We start from the raw sequence: 11,836 nt of genomic DNA, 5'->3' as shown, positions 1-11,836 counted from the left end.
TCTTTCATATACATATTTTTTTTTCTTTTAAATAAAAGCAAATATCTATAAAATAAGAAACTTTTTTTCCCCTGATTTTAATTCAGTGAAAATTGTGTAATTTTACCGTCAAATTCAGACGAGGAATGAATTCCGATTAATTAAGATACTGGCTTTTTTTTATTATTTAATTTTTGTTTTATTTAATTTAATTTAATTTTTTTACTGTTTAAAAATATAAATACATACTTTTTTTCTGTGATTTTAAAAGATGTTATCTGTAATTTACCAGAACAGGGAAAATCTTTAAAGAAACAACCAATAAATAAATAGATTTTTAAAAGTCAGACACTATTTAAAATCATTTTGTGCAGTGCGTCTTTAAATCCCAAATCCAATCTTGTGAAGAGAAGCAGCCCTTCTAGTCTTATCTCTGTGTTATCATGCCAGCGACGGCGCGCTGCAGACCATTAATGAGCATCCTGGCATTAATAAGCAGCTCTTCCCATGATGTCATGTCAGGTCATCCTCTCCGTATAGTTCAATGCCGCTGCATATCTTTGGAGCGAACATCCTGGTCGTAATGGTGCGAGATTGCCTCGGGTGCCTGGAGCTGCCTGGCGTGTACTTCTCCGGTCCAGAACTCTTTGAAGATATTTTGGAAGCCTCAGTTCCCGACTAGTGCCAGTGCTTTAACACCGATGATTACAAGAGAGCAGTAAATTTGGCTCCAATGCTGCCTCTGCTCAGCGAGGAAGACCGGGCAGAGGAGCAGCGGCTTGTTGTTTTTTTTTTCTCTAAGAGGTAAATGTGAGGAATTTTAAAAAAAAGTACAATTACTGCAAATGAGACAAAAAAAGATCCACATGATAAAACCCGACCGCGGCTCATTGCGCTGTCCGGAGCGTGATTTTTATCCTGAGCCGGGTCTCCTTTTGTTGCAACAGTTTGCGGTCGGGATCGTGGCAATATGGCGCGGTCGCGTCGCTTTCCAAACACTCGCCGGCCGGCTAAACGACTGGCAGATGCTCTGTTGACCAAACTAGTTTGAGCAGTTCGAGCTGAATTGACCTATAGCATCTGCTCCCTCTGCCAAAGACTCAAATTTGATCAAACATAATGAACAGCAGATTTGATGAAGCACGGCCCCGGCACTTGTTCGGAAGCCAAGATCGGTCGGCCATTGTGCCCGGATGATATTTAGAAATTTGGCAACGTAATTTAGTTTTTTTTCCTCTTGTCTCTGCACAGTTTCACCCAAAAAAAAAAAAACAAAACAAGGGAACAATTGTGCTGGTTTTGATCAGTGACATCAGTCTTTTTTTATTAATTTGTGATGGACAGCCTTAATATATTAGAAAAAAGGTCCTTATAATTCCTCTATCTGCCTCATTTGCATAGTAAACACAGTACTACTAATTAATCTTTTTTAATTTTAGCTCATTATTCAGGACCACAACCTGCCACAGACACCTCAATTACAAAAGCGCTCATCAGTGTTATGATTGCGTGTGAGATTTAATTATAAATCATGTAAATATAGCTTGCATCACAATACGGGCGGGCGTTATTGGAGGGGAAACATGGCTGATCTTAATCCGCGCTGTTGGAATTAACCTCCGGGTGGTTTGTCGACGGAAAAATAGAAACGAAGGCCGAGGAAAAAGTGGCGAAAGATGGATTGATGGCTAAAGAGGCAGAGGAGGAGGAGGAGGAGGAGGGTAGAAACGAAAAGGTGACGAGGCGAGGCAGTCATCAAAATGCTAATGTTGTATGGGATATTTACTGCGGAGTGTTAATGCAGTTTAAAACAGGCTCTTTGTCCTGCAGCCCATCACCGAGCCCCTGTTGGGCCCTAATAAATCAGCCATTAAAAGCTGATGTGACCTGAATAGCACTTCATAGCACCAGTGTGGGAACCAGACAACAGCTGAAAAATTTATGAAGATGCCACTTAATAATGGCCGACCCAGAAGAGACCAAAATAAAGAGTTTGCGCGCGTGAAAGCGACCGTGTTCTTCTGAATCTGGCCTCCTAATTGTGACTTAAAGGCTCCTCCTGCAGGACTCTTTAATTAAAAGTTGTTTTCTTCTTCTCTTTCCTTCCTCAGGATGCTTTTATTACCTGGGATGTGATATACGGGAATTTGCAAGAAGCTGCTTCTCACAACGAGGTAAGGTACTGATTTTTACCTATCATGCTTATGTTCCACTCGGTGATGACTCACGTGTCGCAATCGGGCTCTCTCATTGGCTGTGCTCGTCTTCGGGACGCCATCCTTTAACTTCTGAGGATTTTTTTTTTCATTTTTGGGTCGGTAACCATCCGCCGAGCGTGTTTGGATTTCATTCCCTGATGCAAATTATGTTGTTTTTTCTTCTTTTTGGTGTAATCATGCAAAAGAGCAGCTGGCTCCCGTTCCTCCCGTCACCCCTCAAAACCAGCGAAACCTTCGCCGTCTCGTCTGTTTGTTGTCAACCCCTTCGTGTTTGCTCTCTGCTTCTTATCTTCTTTTTCCTCGCTCGCTCGTCGCGCCCGGCCCTCCTCCTCCTCCTCCTCCTCCTCCAACTCCAACGAACCCTCTCCACACCGAATGGAGCCACTAGCCTCGGTTCCCTCCTGCGGTGCGCCTGGATTGGATTCAATTAGGGAGATTGTTTGCCCTCCAGAGTCTACTGGTGGGGCTCTGTGGATGATGGGTTTGCCTCCCCCTTCACTCACCTCCACACAAGCATCCATCCACCCCGTTTCCCCTTCATGTGACTCCGTGCAGCCGCCTCTCCTTCGCTATTTTCCCGACAACTTCCCCGTTTGCGTTTCCTCCCGAGCCCCGGCTCGATGTCGTGTTTCGACAAGATCGAGGCCGCCGCCTTTTCTCTCTCGATAAGGCCTCGCATCCGCCGCTCCTGGATCATTTCTAGAATTAATTTGCACCCAAGTAGAACAGGACGGTAAATGTTGCTGACACAGGAGTAATGTTCCCGTTAGCCGTAAGGTGAAAATAGAATTGTGCCGTCATTTGAATAACATTGAGAGCAGCAGGTGGCCGCCGCCGCCGCCGCCGCCTCGCGATCCGAAGGTGGAACCGGGTGCAGACGCGACGACCTTGGTCCTGGTTTCTGTGTAGAAACACGTTTCCAGCGACTCGCCCTGCAACCCGCTGCTTCCCCTCAGACGTCACGCTGTGTGACCGTGTTCTGGTTCTTCTCAGAAATCAGATACTGTATTAGTGCTGAAAGATGTCAGATGAATTAAAAGCTGGGGATCGGCTTGACGGTAAATATCCTAACGCGCGCCGACGTGGAATTACGACCTTCATTTGATGTACCTACTTTTGCCTAATTTGTGGTCACTTTGGATTAAGTCGAATGGAGCTCGGTTTTTGGGCGAAGGACCGCAAAAATTATACTTGATATACGAGTACAGTATTTTATACTGATTAACTACATGTCTACATCTTGAAGTCCTTTAACCCCTAAAAACTCAGACTCATCTCAAATCCTCACATTTTTGGAATAATTTCTGATCGGCCTGAAGTTGTTGTAGCATAAACTATAAATATTTATAAAGATAAATATAAAATATTAGCTTTATACATCGACGTCTTTCCAGGATAGAAGCGCCATTGACTTTTCTTTTAGCATGTTTTATTGCGCATTTAAATTTGACGCTCTTTGAACAATGACGTCTCAGGAACTCTTGAGGATAAAAGCCTGAAATTTTCAGTTATTTCTCATCATGTCATTAATTTAGAATATTGGACAAATTGATCACGTAGAAATATGTAAGAAAAAACCCTGAAAAGTCATGAAGAGTCCCATTTTTGAGCTCACATCATCAAAAAAACGAGTCAACTAATGGTATTTTCCGAACTATATGTAGCTGCATGTCACAATAATACAAAACTAAACTATTTTTTAACAAGAAATGGCCACAAAAATGAAAATAAAGTTATTTTTGATGACCTTTCATGACTGATAGAGCAGTTCTGACAAGTTGTAGCATGAAAACAAAACTACTTCTTGGAGTTCTGTAGTTTTAAAATGGTCCAGACTTTTATCTAAACAACTACAGTTCTACTTGAAAAGTACATTTTAGCCACACATACCATTTTAAATACCCAAAGTTTATGATTAAAAACCACTCAAGCAAATCAGAGATAGTCGAGCAGAAGGAACCTGATGATTTGAGATGAAATAAACAAGTTATTTCTGTTAAAATAATCCCTTTCTGCCTTATGATGGCTTAGATATAAGTTGTGTCCAGATTTATAAAGTCTTTGCCTCTTTCTCCAACCACCCACCAGCACTCGAGCACACCAGCTCACCTGTGACTCTGTAAAAGAGTCATACATGTTGCTTGAACTGATATAATGATGCAGAAAACCCGGTTCTGTTGGTTTGTTAAATCCTGCCTGTTTCATTCATGATCTGCCTTCGAAGATGTAAAACCATCATTTGAACTTGTTAACAAGGCAAAACACTCGATTTTCATGGATTTAATCTCCAATCTGCTTTGACTACAAAACTCCTGGTCAGCCTCCGTGTCGGCCTGCGGAGCTTTGCATACCCGCCGTGGTTTCCCAGAGCGTCAGCCATTCAGGCTAACCTGACCATAATGGCCGGTGATGACTGCGCCCCGGCCGGGCTCTGGTTCTGTTATCTTAAAGCCCGGCCGTTTGTTTTCACAGCGCGATCCGGCCCCGGGACTCCTACGAACGATGCAAAGCAGGTCGTTTGAATGAAAAGGCAGCGAGACGGCTTTGGCCGGTGTCAGCAGTGTTCCCGAATTTGAATTCTCTCCAGAGGTAGTTGACTTTGCACGTCTTTGTTGTCGCGTCCTGTTACTTGGGCAACTGCGGTCGGCGCGGAAGCAGGGCCCCGGCTGGAGGGGAGCGAGCGGAGCATCGAAACCCTCTAAATGACCAAATTATTTAAAAGGCACACATTGCTCCGTGTAGTGCACGGCCGATAATGACAAATTTGTTGACCCTCTGTGCAAATTGCTGTTGTCAAGACAACGGCAACCTGCTGGAAATGTATTTGCTCAGACATGTTTGTGGACGTTTTGTCCCGATAGGCGGGCAGCCGATGTGAGAACGCTCCTGCAGCTGTATGAAAATGTCAGTTAGTCATCTCATTACGTCCATGTGGCACACTTGCCAAAGTGGCTGATTAGTATTGATTTTAACCTCCGCAGCTATAGCGCATTCACATATATTGCTTTATTTGCTCCTCGAATCGCTCGGCTCGCGTTGTTTCTGCGCGGCTGCCTCCTCTTAAATAGAATAAAGGTGGATTAGCCCGGCGGAGCTTCACACGGGGACACTTGTTTTCATTTGTTCTCAACTTAAAGCAGCTGTAACCTTAATTATTCAGAGCGTTGTTGTGGTTTTAGGCGACATATTTATGCGTGTGTTCCGGTCATGCTCCATCAGCGTTACCGGCCGTGTGCACGTGCTCGCGGCTTAATGCTGAGACGGCGCGCACGTCCACCGCCGCCGCCGCCTCCACCTTTTCTAATACAATATTCATGCAATATTCCGCTGCGTTGTCGTGATAAATGTAGGCGTCTTTGCATAAATCCTGCAAACTATAAATCGCGCCGAGGAGTCTTTTAAAAAAACGCCAATCAGAGATGAGAGGTTGTTGACGCGTTGCCGCTCATCAACATTGCAGGTGGAGTTGATTCAATAATCCTGATAACGTCCTGTAGGATGTGATTATTTTCCAGTCCTGGAGCACGTCTGAGGTCAGAGATCTGAAGTTCCTCCTCGTGATGCAACCTGATTGTAAAACTCCTGCAGCTCGAGTGTGTTGGCGCCATCTCACTTTGCGAGACAGTGAATAAACGCCTTTGCTGGTGGAGTGATTTCTTGGGGGGAGAAGAAAAAAAAAAACCCCAATACACTCTTTTTGCAGCTATTTTTGTTCCCTCTCTTCCCATCTCCTGCCCGTCACAGCCCACCTCCGTTGATTGGTGGCGATAAGAGTCCCCTCGACCTCCTCAAGCCTTGACAGAGGAGGACGGCGAGTTTGAACTCTTTCGGGATGGGAAGGGGTTACTGGGATGTTAGCGAAAGTGTCTTGTCACGCGCCCGGCTGCTCTCCTGATACCTGCCCTGACAGTTTTTCGGTGTCTTAATAAAACAACACCCTTGACGGTGAACTCGGCAGCTCCTCTTGGGTTTTTCTCTCCATCCTCTCTTCCTCCTCTGCCGTGGCCGTTAATGTAAATGCGAGGGACGGCGTGTTTGTTGGCCGTCAGATTGGAACACCAGAGGAATCCAAAGACACCGATTTTAATTGGGCTTAAAGGAAGCGGTGCGATGGATACGGCGAGCGGATGCTGCAGCCAGCACTCGCTGGCTCAGATTTATGTAATCTACAGAGATGCTGACTAACTTGAAGGGGTTTTTTTTTTTTGGAGTCTCGTGAACTCGCGCTGCACTCCGTCCAAAACCCGGCAAGGTGTGCGGGTCCTAATCAGCTCTGTTTGATGTCTAAGGCAGCGGGGCTTTACGGAGGAGCCAAGATCTCTCAGGACATTAAGGGGGTGGAAGAGGAGGGGAGGGGAGGCGAGGGAGGAGATTACTGCTGCTTCTTTTTATAGAGGATCACTCCATCTTGTCCTTTTTAGCTCGCTCATTAGTTCTCGCTTTACCCCCGGAGGGCGATTCTCCCCCGTTCTGTCTCTCACCAAGACCGAGGACACTTCTCTCACTTTGGCGAGACCCCCTGCCTGGCTATCAGTTAACCAAATATGATTTATCAGAAAGCGCTCGTGTGGTCAGAGCTGCTTTGGCAGATATTGGTGGGGGGAAAGAAAAGAGGAAAAAAAAGACCCAGGAGAGGCGAGGCAGACAGATGAATAATGATTGCACACACTTCCCCTTTTGTTGGCAGTGGAGCCCATGACATGCCATTTCCTTCGTTTTTATTCCCTCCATTTCACTTCCCTCCCTTCCGGCTGGTACCTGTGAAATCAGACATCCTTCTGCGCCCGTCAAAAAATAACCAACACTCTGACACTTTGCAACTGGCTGTCGGGGGAGTCGAGCGCCTGACAAGCGGCGAGCACGCTGAGGTAATCAGAAGTTGTCAAGAGTGAGGCGTCCTCGGCTCGGGCCCGAGTCTCCTCCTCTGGTCCGGGACCAGAGCTGCGAAAGGTGCCTTGCTAATGGCCTCTTTATCAGCACGGATCATTAGACGACGTCCCCGCGTATTTGGCAGCGGAACTGTTGTTTAGCCGAGGAAAACGCAGATAGATAACAGGAGCTCCTTGTTGTCGCCGTCGGCCCGCTAGCCCGTCGTGTGATGGAGCGTTTCGCGCGACCTCTCATGATTATACATCATTTTCAAGTACGCCGAACGCTGTCCCGTTTCTTTTTTTTTTTTCTTTTAACACACATTCCCCAGCGGTTTATGAAAATTTAATTTGCATATTTGTTCTCCGTATGCATCGTCTGCTGCCCCTGTGAGAGGAAGCACCTGTCTTATAAAACCGGAGAAATTATTGATTTGCATCTGTTTACCTGGGATGAAGCCGAGCCTCCTCCTCCTCTTCCTCCTCCTCCTCCTGTAGGCGACACGAGAGGATCCCAAAGGTGCCATCCAGCCTTTTTTTTTTTTTTACGGTGGCTCTAAACCCTGCACAGGGGCTGCAATCTGTTTCTGCCCTCCCTTGAAATTTATTTACAGCCCCAGCTTGGCAATAAAGGGCAAAATTTATGACTTACTTTTTAATTAGAAATAATGTCTTGTAGAGTTTAAGTGATGGATGGTTTAATCAATATATAGACTGTGGCTGGGCCTATGATGAACGCCGCTATTGACAGTGCGCAGAGTAGCCTAACTTAACACTTTGTCTTTCAGAGGAAATATGTAGTGTTTTGTTTGCCGGCTCCTTATTTCTCTTTACTGTCTCTTGCGACTCTGTCAACACTTTCCCCTGCAACGTTTTCCCGCAGAACGAAATCAACCTCCCCTGTCACACTGTATTTAGGTAATTATTTTACCCCCACCGAAACCCCCATTGTGTTGTGTGCCACATTTGCTCAGGTTTAAATAAAATAAGCGCTGAAGGTGGGTTCTGGTGAATGGAAACTGACAAGCTGGGGAGGAATGCAATTCTCACAAAAAAAAAAAAATAGAAGAGGTAGAGATTTTTTTAATGGGTAAAGTGATTTCCTCTTTTTTTTTTTCTCCTTCTTCTCAGGTTCGGAGAGAAAGCAGAGCAGGAAAGGATTTTCAAGTAGAATAATTAAATAGGAATCAAGTCAATGGGATTTGTTTCCTGGCGCTGTGGATAATTGCGTAATATACACCGGGGATGGAATTGTGGTACTTGACAACTGAAGTTCAATTTTGTCACTTGTGGCTTATTGTGGAGTGCTCAGACGGGCTTGTGCTGTGCAGTTTTTCAGAGCAGACGAAGGCTTCACCAGCGTTAAAACGAGCTGTGATTCTGCACGAGGCGGTGGCGGCCGACGATCGACTTTGTAGTCGTGACATGTCGGGGAGTTGTGAAAAAATAATCACGTAAAAGCGAGTGTCCATATCGCGTTACCTCTGAGACTTTTTTTTCCAGTTGTTCCCAATGAGTATATAATGCTGCTGCCTTGAGAACCAAGTGTCGTTTCAATCGCTTCTAGTCGAACAGTCCTGAACTTCTGCTGCTGCTCCAGCTCAGACAACCAATCTCATACGGAGGCAGCCAGAGTGGTGATATGTTGTCGAGGTATTGCGTTTTTTTGATGAAACGCTGAGATGAAGCGCTCTCCGGCGCTCTGGCAGCTCTGAAAATGCCATTTGAACACCCTTAGAAACGAGAAGTCCAGCTGTTTTTTATCTTTGCTTGAGACCTGCGTGACCGTTATCATTAAAATTAACCGTTTTCCCGATGATGAACCAATCCTGTGATTTCAGCTCTGATTACGCCAACCAAGTCTCCACCAAATTACTGCACAGCTAAAGTGCGTTCTCAGTTGTGTTCTCTGTAGTTGTTTAGACCCAAGTTAAGTCATTATGATGCCCGACCAGCTTGTAACATGTGAAGGCGTCCAACAAAGTGTGACGCTTTAAATCATAAATAATCAACCGAATGACGTAGTTTTTGAAGTCGAGAGTGACCAAAAACAAACTTTTCTCTGAGGCTGATGGTCTTTTGTCTTCTGGGTAAAAGTCAGCTTGGTTTTGCCACCAACCAGCCCTCCTGCCTCCAATGCAGATTATTTTAAAACTAAATTATGTTCCATACGACACGTAATTAAGATGGCAGTTTAGTCGTATAGAAACATAATCACATGGATTACACACCACAGGAAGCAGGCTTGTCCACATGAGGTGAAGGCAATGACTGAAATCAGTGCATTTTTATGTGTTTTATGACCATTTGAGAAGCAAAAATGTCCGTTATGCTTGAGATAGAAAGCGTTGCTAGGAAGAAGTTCATCTTGAATGGAATGGTGCCATCGGGACTCAAGCCCCAGTCAACTAAACTGGTTAAAAACTGGACTGCTGTTGTGAATTTTGGTGCTGGTTACATCCTCTCCTGGACGATAAGATATTTTAAAGGCTCTACAAGAAGGATTTTAAAATGTTGGACTTTGGCGACCCTTTCTAGTCGTCTCAAACCGTCTTGGTGGTAGAACGTTTAATGAATACCAAAATAAACCCCACGTAGAGGCTTTAACTTTAGACGTTTCTGTGTATTTTGTTAAACCTCCCAAAGCTCTGGGACGGGTTAAAGTGGAAGTTAATAAAGTTAATGATTACTAACTCCAAGAAACAGTAACAGAATATGAGTTGCATAGAATTTCTCCGTCTCTTCCTCCGCTGTCACGGATTAATAATTGCAACCTGATCCTCGTCTGCGGACCACCTACCTAAAGGAGAGCACTAATAGACGGGATAATCGTATCCATACACCAACATAATATCACCTGTCCTCCGAGGCAGCCCACAATGCCCGTCTTTCTCATTGATTAGTGTTGCATTCACTGCCCAGGGCAGCCAGAGGCCTTAATAATGGCTTTATGCTTTGTTTTCATGCTCTCTGGAATAGAATGACATGGATCCCATGCTTACGAGTCCCCCTAGTCAATGGTTAACTGTTCTGCGGTGATTCAAAGCATCCGGAGTCTGTCGCAACTGACCGCCCTCCTGTAGATCCTGACCTGGGTATGTTTTCCCCGTCCTACCCCCCTCGCCTCCTCCTCCCGTCAACGCCCGCCAGCCTAATTTCTGCTCTTTTTCTTCCATTCCCTCATTGTGCTGGCACGTATTAGCTTATCTGGCTCCTTTGTGAAACATAAGCTTGTAGATAAGTAGTATATTGGGGCCGGGTTACTCATGTCTGTCTTGTTCATTCCTCAGAATCCTCTAATTCCCCCCCAGAAACCTATTTCCCAGACTGCAGGTGGCCCGTGTTGTAACACAGAGGGCACGTCAGATCTCTGCAAAGCAAACACAGACGTTTAGTCACCACGCCTCTTTTGTATTCCCTGCGAGTGCCGGTAATGCTCCAGCATGCATGTGCGCCGCGAGTGCACACATGACTAATCTCGGAGACGGTGCAAAAACATGCCACTGATAGGTACGCAGCTTTAGCTTAGATTAGCCACGAAGCCGGGAATTATTCGTTTGTTGTGTTTGCCCCCTTTCTTCCTGCCGGTTGACTGACAGGTGGCATGCGGGGAGGAAAGGAGTTGAAATCCTGCGGGATTCTTTCGGGGTGGTTACCTTTAAGTCCACAGGTGTTTGCAGTCGTCTCGAAAAGCACGTAGCCTCCGGCGGCCTTCGGGGGCGTCGCTCTCAAAGCCGAATTCCAACGTGTCAAAGAAGGAGCTGGCAACAAGAGCAACGCCCCGAGACTCCGAGCGGTCCTGGCGGCCGGTCGGGGGGTCACCGCCGACCGTGATCTCCGTTCTGGCCAGTTAATTAGGAATTAGAACGTGGCACGACCCCCAGGATGTCGGAATAATGAACACCTGGAAACGGCGGAGGAGCTTGTGCACAAGTCGTTGCATTAAGACTTTTGAACTCCTGTGGCCTTTATAATTGTACTGCGGCAGCTCTTCGCCGTGACAGTGTCGGGTTTTTTTTTTTTAGAATAATTTAAATGGCACAAAGTCGCACGTTTCCTTATTTGACGTGTAATTTGTGGTGTAATAAAGTTGGAAGTACATTGACATTTATTAAGCATGAATTAAACTGCAAATAGTGACGAGTTCCGGTCAGCGAGACTTTATTTTTATCCAGCAATTTATCCACTGAAAACAAGCTCTATTGTTTACTGCAGCGTTTTCCATTTATTTTACTGGGACGCCTTCATGAAATTGGGATAAACATACAGTTCTAGAAAGTGTGACGGCAAGTAATGCAAGAGAGAATGTACTTTGAGATGCACCGCGTCACTTTTGAGCTTTTTCGGTGGCGATTCTGCAAATTTTAATGCTTCTTTTACCTGATTAATTTGCAGCAAAACCTAATTTATTGAATTAAAAGTTTGCTGTTTACCTTTAAAAAGCCTTTTTTTATGAACTTGCTTCACCGTACCACCTTCCTCAAATCAAGATAAAGATGCAATCCTGCAAAGCGCGACTGAAAGTAATGCAAGTACCTCAAACAGAGGGTGTATATATTGCACCGATACACCCTGTTGCGCGTTTTTTGAAGCGCAGCCGGCCGGTAGTGAAGTCTGCGCCGTCGGGTTGTCGCTGCTATCCTGTTTGTATAAGCAAAACAAAGCTGTTTGTGTATTCGGCGAGGAGCGCAGGTGGATCGGTTTTGGTTTCCCGGCTAAAAATACAGATCCTAGAAATTACATATACACGCTCTCTCTCTTTTTTTTTTT

The 11,836-nt window shown here is 45.3% G+C and overlaps 1 protein-coding gene across 1 annotated transcript in view; it reads left to right on the top strand.

Moving 5' to 3' along the window:
* The window catches only part of LOC103362801 (latrophilin-3-like), a gene marked incomplete at its 3' end in the record, with an annotated part of 96,939 nt that overhangs the window by 28,078 nt on the left and 57,025 nt on the right, over nt 1-11,836 (top strand). The window contains exon 2 of the mRNA XM_008289295.1: nt 2,091-2,153. The remainder of the gene's footprint in view (nt 1-2,090; nt 2,154-11,836) is intronic.

Source organism: Stegastes partitus, unplaced genomic scaffold, assembly GCF_000690725.1.
Source record: "Stegastes partitus isolate 25-593 unplaced genomic scaffold, Stegastes_partitus-1.0.2 Scaffold604, whole genome shotgun sequence".
NCBI lineage: Eukaryota > Metazoa > Chordata > Actinopteri > Pomacentridae > Stegastes > Stegastes partitus.
Note: the sequence above shows the minus strand (reverse complement) of the source record. Positions and strands in the feature narration are given on the sequence as shown.